Genomic DNA, 12,746 nt, shown 5'->3' on the forward strand with positions numbered 1-12,746 from the left:
TGGACACGTTTCCTGTCTGCTGGAATCGTTGCCATAATCTTGAGATCACACTTTGTGCAACACGGAGGGCCCGAACTACGACCTGCTGTGTTTGACCAGCCTCCAGTCGCCCTATTTTTCTACCCCTCATAACGTCATCAATACGTGTTCGTTGAGCCATTTTCACCACACAGTCACCATTAGCACGTCTGAAAAACATCTGCACACTTACTCGCTGCAGCGTAATCTGACATGCACCAACACACCTCTGCGTATTTGGACTGCTGCCAGCGCCACCGTGCGACGACCGCAGGTCAAATGCACCACATGGTCATACCTCGAGGTGATTTAAAACCGCAAACCGCCCACCATAGCGTTGTTTCACCGTGTATCAGCATTATCCTTAATTTCTGAGCATGAGTGTAGTAACTATTTAGAAGACAGGATACAGTGCATACAGTAGTGGAACAAGAAACATACCTCCGTTAACACGTCTGAAGAAAATCCGTTCAACTCTTCTGTTTGTTACTGTTAAAATTCTCCCTTCACATTGAATTTTCTCGTCAATACCACACAGCCGAAATTCGTAAATCCGCGACTTCATGGGTTGCTTTCGTACGTGACCGGTAATTAATTCGCATCCGAGAAACAGCGAGGTTTCGCCGATTTTCCGATCATTAGCAGGTTTAGTTTTTCAGTTCCCGTCATATTAGCTCCCAGCATCACTGTAAACCTTTCTTTACTGATAACTGTTCCTCACAAGCCACACACACCGTACTGCACAGTTAATGTTGCACAAAATTCGAGTTTAAGAGTTATTTTTTACTTCAAGGGAGGAAATGTTTGCTTCCAGAAACGAAATTTCGTGTAACAGAGAAATAAATACGCGTGAACAATAGGACAAATGGCCGGCAAATTTAAGTTATTTCGAGATACTGAAAATTGAGTAATGGAGATTGAAGATATCAAGGTTCGACTGTACTTAATTCTATAGAACAAACACATTTAAAGTAATAACGGAATTAACCTGAAAATAACACGTTATAAAAACAACAATAGTTAGTAATAATAAAATCAAGAATTTGTAGTGTAAACATGTAACTAGCAAATTCATTTCCAACTCTTAAGACATACGCTCATTCACTCAATTATTCTACGATCATAATATAAGTGAGCAGGATGAACTAAGCAAATGATTTCGGGAATCTATCTTAAATGTGTTACCAGGAAGGAAGTAGAGTATTCCACAGCCAAGCGGCAATGACTACGGAAGACCTGTTCTTAGCCGAGATATACTTAGAGAGGAGCCAGATCGTGTATTACTGTTACAATAGGAGAAAAGGTAATTAAAGTTTGAAGAAATATAATTCGGTAAACCTGAATTTAAAAACTCCGTGGAATCGAATTGCCCCATGATACATTCTACAGGTTATGTACTTGACTCATCGTCTGTTGAAAAGAGAAAGATCAACATAACAAAACTGGGCGTCGTCGGAAGAATCAAACCTGTGATCTCTGTAATGGTGGGCACGAACCGAGACGACCTCAACTATCGGAACGAGTCCAGTGTAAGTTTAGTGTGGAGATTCTGAATTTCTGAGAGTTGGCAGAGGCTAATAGCTCCGGGTTCGAGCCCGCTGACCGGTTGGATTACCATGCACGATGGCATCACTAGTCGTTACCAAATACCGGGCGTGCAGCCCACACATGATGTGTCCACTCTGATTGCGGGCTAAATGTCACCGACCGACAAGGCGCTTCAGACTTCCCCTACTCATTACAAGCTGCTTGGTGCAAAACGCACTCAAGTTATCACGTTTCAAGTAATGGGAACTTCTGAAATGTATTTAAATATCGTATTTTCTCGTGCACTTTTCCGAGTTTATGGAGACACAGTTTCACCCTATTGTCAAATATCAGTACACGAGTTCACTAATTATTGTAGAGAAATGAGGTAATCCACAATATAAAGCAAAGCAAAGCAAAGCAAAGTCACCTCCGTACAGGCCATGAAGGTCTTTGGAGGGGTGGAAGGTAAAGGCTTCCACCACTCGTAACTTCGGCACTTGATGGGGTAGAGTGATTAGCTCTACGCCCAACCGCCTTTACCCCCAGGAATTAACCTGGTACTCATTTTTGGTGTAGGCTGAGTGAACCTCAGGGCCATATGCACCTCCGGAAGTGTAAATCTCGTTTCTTAAATTTTACGACTTCCTGACGGGGATTCGAACCCACGTCCTTCCGGGGGAACCGAGCACGCCTTTACCGTCTCGGCCAGGCAGCCCCTAATCCACAATATACTATATTAATTAGTACGGTACTTCAATTTATTTTAATGATGGTACTAGTTTCGGCCTATTGATATTAGGCCATCATCAGCCATAAGATATTAAACAATCTAATTGGCCATACATATAACAAAAATAGACAGCATAATACTTGAAAATAGTTCTGATCCAATGTGTATGGTATGTGTTAATGAATCAAACGTTTATTCCGTCAATTTTGTAGAAAGCTTTTCAGGAAACTATTATCAAAAACAAATCATTCATAGGTTCTCCTTCAAGTGGAAGAATGTTACTACGTAGTACAACGCAATAGTTCAGTTGGTTAGGTACTCACCAGTACCTAGAAACGGTAGTTCGAAAAACCTGATGAATGACTGCCGGAAGTAGTGTTGTCAACTTCGCAACTTTGTCACTAAATCTAGCGACTTGTGATAGTTAGAAACGACTAAATTTAAGCTTCAGCGACTAGTGACAAAACTGACGACTTCTACCCATTCATTCAATATAATCTTGAATTTCGAAAATTTTAGTTTCAGGGACCATTTTATCAAACAAATAAACAACAAACAAACATCATACATTGTGTCAAATGTTTTGTCCACTTGAATGACCAATACTGTTTTTATTGTATTCGCCTTTAGTACTATACGCGAAGCTTTTCTTGAGCCCTGAGCTTCCTAGTGCTGAATCGGTAGACCTCGGTTATCTTCGACATCCATATTGGCAACATTTGAAACACAAACTATGAATAGCTTATTCACCGCTGTGCGACATCTGGCGTACACCTTACGAACTAGTACTGTTGTTGTTTACACAGCAAAGCCAAACTATATAATTCATGCTAGTAACAAGATTCGCATCGAGAAATGTTATATAATATTACATAATGTATATGTGACACAGTTAATGACGTAAGATAATAAATGTTTAGAAAATTCATATCGATCGATCATATTATCGATTCAATTCAGATTTCATTTCCATCCAGTTGGCAGTATAACCGGAACCGGCAGCGCTCCCTCCTTACTCCTCACCCCGTAAAAATCGGGCTCAAGAAAAGGTTCGCGTATAATATCTAGCACTGCCTTCGACACAAAAATATAGGTAGGCCTACTTCCCCGATTAAAATCTGGGAAGAGTAATAACCTGCGATTGTAACGAATGCTGTCATTGATACTCAGGAATTCATGACCTTGGTTTAAGCCAATTGTGTATTTTCTTGTATGTATATTATATCTCAACAGAAAACTGCGGACTCTAGCCAATCAGTGCCCAGAAGCACTGCGATTTGTAGTTTCTTGAGTGTGGTGTTCAGGGTCGTGATATAGTTTCCGAAAAGAATGGGTATCTGACTCAAAGTTATGAGAGATGACTTACAGTACTAGCGTGGGTGGCGACTCAAAACAAGCCGCTTGCAAATACTGTCAAGTAGTTAACATAGCTAAGCTAAATGGACTAATCTAACACAACAGAAGCTTAGTTTAAAGCCTTCCAACGAAGATCAATCACGTTTTGCCGAGGGAAGTTCATCCCTGTTCGTTGCTGAACATTGTTAATTTCTAACAACAGACCACTTAAGTAAGAACGTATACTGATTCCGAACAGCCAATAATTTAAGAGTGCATCGAACAAAATACACATAAATTGTTAGAGAGGTGCTTGGTCCCCATTTAAATAGAGAAATTACAACTTTTAAAATAATAAAATATCATTATAAAAAATAAAAATATGTTATTTAAAAAAATGAATAGTACTTTAGGGACATGTGGCGACTTTCGAGGATACGTCTAGCGACACTATCATTGTAACAGCTGGCAACACTGCCCGGAAGTCTCCATACATATAAGAAAGCGGTGATACACTCCAGTACTCATGAATATTCTATTGATAAATACATAGCTTTTTCTCATTTCTTAGTTCAGATTTTCGCACTTAAGCAGTATTCCTGCTTATGCTAGGGAGGCTTGCATATCTCAGCGCAGAAAACAAAGCAAATGATCCTGTTTCGTCAGCAGTTAAACACTGTTGCATTATCCAGAGCAGAACGTGAACGAGCCTGCAATTCAATAAATAAAATTGTAACATCTAGCAGAAGTGTTCTTTTAGTGAAACACACTTTATGTTCATTAACCTTACGGGACCCACACTGCGCTGCCATTTATTTTACAGGTAACTTTACGTCGCACCGACACATATAGGTCTTAGGGAACGGCTAAGAGTGGGAAGGAAGCGACCGTGACCTATTAAGGTACAGCCCCAGCATTTTCCTGGTGTGAAAATGGGAAACCACCGAAAACCATCTTCAGGTCTGCCGACAGTGGAGTTCGAACCCACTACCCCCCGAATACAAGCTCAAAGCTGCGCGCTTCTTACCCCACCGCCAGCAGATGTAAAGATAAAACTTCTCCAAACATTGATACTACCAATACTTGAATATTGCGACATTGTCCTCATTGATGCGACCCGTGAACAAACTATTAAACTTCAACGAGGATTGAACTCTGGTATTCCATTTGTTTTTAACTTGAGTTATGACACTCTGATAACCCCTAGTTACACAGCTCTTTTCTGGCTGAAACCCGAAAGGCGACGGGAGTTTCATATACTTACGTTGATTTATCGAACTCTGAAGGAAAATCTACCCAAATACATTTCTTCAAAATTCCATTTATTATTCTGATTCCATAACTGTAACACTAGATCTGCCACTTCCCTTGCTATTCGCATCAACCACACTTCAATATACAATAGATCCTTCGTTGTGGCTGGGAATTCACTTCCAGCTGCTGTCAGGAACTCTAAGTAAATAACAAAATTTAAAATTGCATGCAGAGATTACCTGTTGAATACCGCTGATTGTTTCATGTGACGGAGGCTAGTAACACTGGCATTTTACTGTAAAGATGAAGGAAAATGTCGTTCCTATAATTAATATTAAGTTATTATTACATTTTATTGTTATAAAGTAAATGTAGATAATATTTAGCTTTTAACTCATGTACATAGATCAGTGTTTACAGCCATTACTTTATTATGTATTGTGTTATGTTTATGCATTGCTTATATTTTTTCATTTTGTATGTAACTTTTTCATTATGACTTTTTCTCATTCTTTTTTTTTTACTTTTATGCTCAAGATATCTTTTTATCTCGTTTTTATTTGTTGAGCTTTGCTTTCGTTTTTCTTTATATGTTCTCCATATGTGTTATTTAGGTTAGTTATCGTCTATTTTATAACATAATAGTACATCTCATTTATATATGTATTAACTTGTAATTTATGTGCCTTAACATCGCCACTGCTAAAGACAAATAAATAAGTAAATAAATAAATAAATAAATAAATAAATAAATAAATAAATAAATAAATAAATAAATAAATAAATAAATAAATAAATAAATTCGCTCGGTGCACTACCATAAGTGAAGACTTGGTTGCCATCGGGAAGACGTTCAGCATAAATCATCCTCACTTCAGGAAAATAAAAATGGCAACAGAACCTCACCCCATGTGGAAAATACTGAAATGTTAGGTAAGAATCAGCAGTTCACATTTTCCAATTACAGCCCTGGTTAGGCTTCATTTAAACAACAATTTCGTTCTAACTGAACACTGGAAAATAAACCAAAAAGTATAAAATAAGCTTTCTCAAATGATGATGAAGATGATGATGATGATGCTTGTCGTTTAAAAGGGCCTAACATCTAAGTCATCGGTCCCCAATGGTACGAAATAAGACGAAATGTAAAAGACAATTTAAAAGTCCAAAATCATCCACTGACCAGAATTCAAAACGTGATGACGAAGAATGAATGGATGAATGTGGATTTAAAACAATCAGTGGACACGATCCGCAATGCCCCACGTTCCCAGAAACTATCGTAAAACAACAATATTATTGACCAAGGGACTGTTTCTAAAGCACAGTCCTGAATCAGTGGTGTTTGTTGTCTAAAGGGGTCCAAAATCCAAGTCATCGGCCCCTCATAATGGTACTTATCGCTAGTAAAGTAGAGCCATGGTATCTCTCATGTTGCGGTACTAATCAAAAGTAGCGTAGACTCGCGGTATTCCACACATTATGGCACTACCCGCAGGTAATGTAATACGCGCATGTAACGTAGACCTATGGTGTTTCTCACATAGGTATATTAATCACAGGGACTCGTACTATCCCGTGGTGTTCCTCACATAGTGGGTACTAATCAGAGGCAACGCAGACCCATGCTGTTTCTCACATATTGGTACAAATAAAAGCAACGTAAGCTCGTGTTGTTCCGCACGTAGTGGTACTGATCACGGGTACTGTAAATCCCACCCTGATTCGCACGCTGTTGCTACTAATCACAAACCTATTGTGTGCCTAATATATTGGTACTACTCGGAAGGTATGGCGACCCATGGTATTCCCTCCGTGATGGTACTAATTACAAGTAGTCTCATGGTTCTAATACGATCAATACGGAACACTATTAACATCTTAGTCATTCACTCGTTGGAATACGTTCAAAAGCATGCACATATATTTTCTTAAGTTTCGATCAAAAATTGCATTTTATTGCATTAGAGGCTTAAATAAATAAATAAACTGATATAATGCTGTTTATCAAAAACTGATAATCGTTTCCACATTGGCATTCAGTACCCATTATCAAAATTAACTACTCGATAGTCACCCGCCTTCAATGTTAGGTGACAGTGCAATTACAACATCAAAATGAGTACCCTATTCAGGTCACCTAAATTGCACGAAAAAGTCTGCAACCAGGTACAGGTTCAAATTCCGGTCACTCTATGTGAGATTTGTGGTGGACAAAGCGGAGGTGGGACAAGTTTTCAGCGGGTACTCTGGTTTTCCCTAACATCTATCATCCCGGCGACACTCTCCAATATCATTTTATCTTTCAGTGATTAAGTCATTGGCCCAATGGAGTGTGATAGGATTCGGTTGCCAGCACAATTCTTATCCTCGCCACTATATGGGGCTTCATTCATTCCATTCCTGATCCGGTCGAGTGACTGGAAACAGGCTATGATTTTCAATGTACAGGAAAATATAAAAATCATACACAACTCAGCAGTTATTTATTTTTAAGGAATTTAGCAACGGAGAGTGTTTATTGATATGGTAAAGTAAAGCAAAGCAAAGTCACCTCCGTACAGGCCATGAAGGCCCTTGGAGGAGTGGATGGTAAAGGCTTCCACCATTGTTAACCTCGGCACGTGATGGGGTAGAGTGGTTAGCTCTACGCCCGGCCGCCTTTGCCCCCAGGAATTAACCTGGTACTCATTTTTGGTGTAGGCTGAGTGAACGTCAGGGCCATATGCACCTCCGGTAGTAAAAATCTCGTTTCTTAAATTTTACGACTTCCTGACGGTGATTCGAACCCACGTCCCTCCGGGCGAACCGAGCACGCCTTTACCGCCTCGGCCAGGCAGACCCTTTTATTGATATGGTAGTGAAATATAATATATATGAGAAGAGAAATCGAAGTCTAATGCAGTTTCCAGCCTCTACAAGCGGTTGCCTGTCATCCTGTTTTTAGATGTTTTCTTGAAGGCATCGGGTAGGTTACACCTTTACCATCTTTCACAAAGTTTCAAAACTGCACATCTTGAGTAGGACAGCGGAAGCCCTCGTGGCAATATCTGTCACCCTAGCAGACCAGTAAGTAATCTTGGCGAGCGCAAGAGGACTTTGGATCCGGAAATGAGTATGGGCGTGATGGGACACCCCTGGGGCAGCGGGAAAACAAGAGACAGTCTGACCGCGCACGAGTGCTTTCGCATCAACATCAAACGCGTCGGTCTGGAAGTAATGCTGCACACACAGAGTGCTTCTCTCTCGCCTCGGCCCGCAGAAACGTTCGTTCCGTTCGTTGTGCTATTTATTCCCATCTCGGGCTCTATATCCAACGGCGAAAATTCATTTCCTGCCCAAGTCTTCATGATTCCATAAGCAAGATGGCGGCGGATTGTGTGAACAGGACGTGAGAAGAGAAAATGAAATCCCTCTCTCCCCAAAGCCGAAGGGCCCACCCAAATCCTGTATAAAGCTGTTCGTTGTAATCTCTCACTGTTAGCTAGTACAGAGGCGTTGTGCTCGGCAGGAAACGAGTTCCTCGCTATGGAAATGGAAAACAAAGGCGAATGCAGCAGCCTCTATCTACAAATTCCGTTTGCTTCGTTTGCAAGAGATGCGTCTTTATAAACCTATTTCTAGAGAAGGAAGGAAGGAAGAATAGGTGGGGGAGTCAGTAAAAGAGAGCAACCGTTATTTTGTCCTCTTTTGTAGTGTATTTCATTTTATCTCAAATGACAGTGTCCAAGATGTGATTTATGCATTGGAGGAAGAAAAAAGAAAGCGAATCAATTAAACACACAGTATAAGAGTAAATTTCACTACATCTAGATATTTATGTGCACTTGCAAGAAAAAAAATCTGGCCCATATAGGAACGGCGCTTTAGGTTTCTAATGGTATGTCTAACAGCTCCAATGTCAACATCCTTCCCCCTCTCGCATGCTTCTAGCAACACGATTATCAAGTTACTTACGTATACCAAATACCAACTTGTAAGTATGAGTAGTTCCACCTTTCCTCCGCTTTAAAATCTTACGATTCTTCTTATATTAAAATACAGCCGAAATTGGTTATAAGTAGGGGAAGGATTTTAAGATGGAAAGTATGATCAGAAAAGTGGAAAGAAAGGTTCTGAATATACATACAAAAAGGTGAAGAAAAGGTGTTGATGAAATCGCGTTATTAAAGTTTAAACCAGTTACATGAAGTTTCCTTATCCTAATTACTGGGTTCTGGTAATTAATAAACTTGTTATATTGGATTTCACACAACATTTCAATGTTTTTGACAGTAAGTCGCTGGTGATTTGATCTCAGTACGTTCTTAGATAGTGAGAGAAACTCCGCTTGAAAACTACAGAAACCAATTAAGCATATCTTTTCAGCACTCGTACAGGGACTTCAGTCAAAGTTGCAAAGGTTTCCATATCTGGATTGTTCTTCAAATTGAATTAATATGAGTGGTTAATTGTGTCTTTCTTATGTAACATGTGTTTTTGTGCATTGTAAATCAAGATCACGGCTGAAGATATTTTCTATGAAAAACGAAGCATGCACAGACTAATTTTAATAATAATAATGTTATTTGCTTTACGTCCCACTAACTACTTTTTAAGGTCTTCGGAGACGCCGAGGTGCCGGAATTTAGTTCCGCAGGAGTTCTTTTACGTGCCAGTAAATCTACCGACACGGGGCTGTCGTATTTGAGCACTTTCAAATCCCACCGGACTGAGCCAGGATCGAACCTGCCAAGTTGGGGTTAGAAGGCCAGCGCCTTAACCGTCTGAGCCACTCAGCCCGGCAGGCTAATTTTAAAATAAATTAATGTTATTATAATCTAAGAAAACTCGTAGGAGTTTAAAGTGATAGAAATGTGCATTAACTTCTCAAACTTACAAGGGAATTTGTTATATATAATAATATCACCACGGACCACGATGAAATTCATTAATTGTAATAAATTACTTACCCCCAAAAGATGAGTAGAAGGAAACATTCACCCTCCTTCCATAAGGTCGAGTCTCTAATCATATCACTTCAGACAAGCCCACTTCTCTTTATTTACTCATATCATACTAGTCCGACTCCACGGCTAAATGGTTATCGTACTGGTTAATTCATCATTTCATCATTTCATCCTCACCACGATGCGCAGATCGCCTACGGGTTTCAAATCAAAAGACCTGCACATGGCAAGCCGAACTTGTCCTCGGACGTTCCCGGCACGAGATGCCATACGCCATTTCATTTTTTAGTTACCAAATTTAATCAAGAGAGCTTACTTCTTTCCATCATACACCAAATGCAACAATCACTGATTCAAATTTCTTTTTCTGGATTTACTTTAAGCCAGTCACAAAAAGAACGGCAGTAAAAGTTGGGTGAAGACGTTTGAGGCGCCGAAATTTTGCCCCGCAGGAGTTATTTTACGTGTCAGTAAATCTACCAGCACGAAGCAGCCGTATTTGAGCACCTTCAAATACCACCGGACTAAGCAAACTTCGGCACAGAAAGCCAGAACAATCGCTTCACACAAAATCAACTTGTTTGAATAAAAATGTACCGGGAGCTTCAGACACTCCGCGGTAGAGTGTGGTCTTCCTGTTCCACTGTAGGAGCGTTCATTGTTATGCACGAAACGGCTACCCGCAACAACGTAAGGTCGAGAAGTTGCCGATTGTTGCAGGGGCTTCAGACTGAGAACTCAATCTGCTGAAACGCTGCGTGAGGACCCAGTGTATTGCTCGGAGTACAAGTAGGGCACAATGACAAAGTTAGGAGAGAGAGAGAGAGAGAGAGAGAGAGAGAGAGAGAGAGATAGGGGGGGGGGGGGGAAGGACTTTAAACATTTGGTGTGATGAAACGTGCAATAATGCTCATATATCGTCATTTTCGTTTCACGGTCCTTACGAATGCGCCTGCGATGTGCGGCAACACAACATACTGCAGAGTATGTATCTGAAGCGTCCGGTTTTCGAGAAAATTCATTTAGTACTTACAGAGATACTGAAAATTTTCTTAAGTGTCCAGTCACTTATCGAGACAGTTCCTATCATGATTATTGGCAAGGGATCTCACTTATTTACGTGGAATACTAATGTAAGTTGTTTATCTTTTCATTTCAATTAACACTTTCAATGGCTGGCATTCGAAAAGCGACCGCATTGATGACAAACCTAGGACATTTTGCAATACATTTCTGTATTTATTATATTTAAATAGCTTTTTAACGAGTGGAGCCATTGTCCCATGAAAACCGTTCTGGTTATCTTACTTCAATGATAAGGTAAGAAACCCTCTTTACAGCTGAATAACATCTGTGTCGGTGCGACGTAAAGCAACTTGTAAAAAAATGAATAGTTGAATATATAGGCAAAGCAAAAATTCACCGAAGGAAATGCACGTCATTACCTAATCCAAGTTACGTCATTAGAACACAAGAAATAATAATGATAATATAAAATCTCATATGAAAAACTAAATTTATGACAAATATCCAAACTGCTCCACCTGAACTTACCACTGACATGAATAAATTTGCAAGAATAAAGGAATTTAAGTAGTTAGGTGAATGGATCACTAAAAATGAAATTAAAAATAAATCAGTAGCTTTAAGAATGGAAAATGGAAATTTTTCTTCAACACATAAAGAATTTTTTAGCGAGAAATGCTTGTCCTGGAACAGTAAGCTTCGCCATTACTTAACAGTCAACAAACGTTAAGCTCTTTATGCTTCAGAAACGCTCAATTTACATCACAAAAATTTAAAGGAACAATTTGAGATTACAGAAAGGAAACTGAAAAAAATTAGGGCCAAGAATTAAAAGTGGAATACATTACCCTAAGCCCAACTTTGAATATTCAAAAATATCGAAACTTACTGATAAAATGTGACTGCGACGAATTCTATTGGTAAGCCATTTGGAAAGAATAAAAATAGACTTACTTATCAAATACACAATTTATTGCAAATCAAACGTACGAGATCAAAATGGTATAAACAAGTATAATTAGGATCACCAGACCTTCAAAATCGAAATGTAATCAGGAAAATTGTTCATACAAGGGGACTTAAGGGGATTTGAGAAGAAACCAACACGACGCACCTGGTCGGAGGAACAGAAATTACAACAATCGAAGAAAATTACTATTTGGCAAGGAGAATAAATAAATAAATAAATAAATAAATAAATAAATAAATAAATAAATAAATAAATAAATAAATAAATAGCCCATTCATATAAATAAATAAATAAATAAATAAATAAATAAATAAATAAATAGCCCATTCATATATCACCGGATTGAGCTAGCATCGAACTAGCCAGCGTTATACCATCTGAGCCACTCAACCCGGCTACTATCATAGTCCACGTGTTTGAAAAGTTAAAAATCCATAAAGACCGAAACTACACGCAGTACTGTGTTTTATGGTCGCATAAACTTTGTTTCCAGAATAGCGGATGCGTTCGAAGAGGGTTCGAATCCTGAGGCATACATCAACAATGAAGTTTCCTGTATTGAAGGTAAAGTCTTTCACCTGGAGTTAGCACGCAGACTCGTGACCGGAAGACATCTTTCACATGTCTCATCAATAACAACCAGTTCGTTCTCATGGCCTTTACTCTTCTAGGCTTTCAGTCAGGCACCTGCCGATAATCCGCATTCTATAAACAACCTTCAATCTCCTCTGTTGGCTCAATTGTTTAGGAGCAGCCTAGATACATTATTACTAGAGCACGGATTTGTACGCACAATCACAAAAAAATATGCACGGAAAGTATAACAATAATGTGCAAAAAATGGGGAAAGGTTCGAAACTTTAACTATGTAACCAACTTCTTTAAAATGTAAATCTCCTTTCGGCTCATGTAAAAATTTCATAAATCTTTAACT

The sequence above is a fragment of the Anabrus simplex genome, chromosome 4, assembly GCF_040414725.1.
Source record: "Anabrus simplex isolate iqAnaSimp1 chromosome 4, ASM4041472v1, whole genome shotgun sequence".
NCBI lineage: Eukaryota > Metazoa > Arthropoda > Insecta > Orthoptera > Tettigoniidae > Anabrus > Anabrus simplex.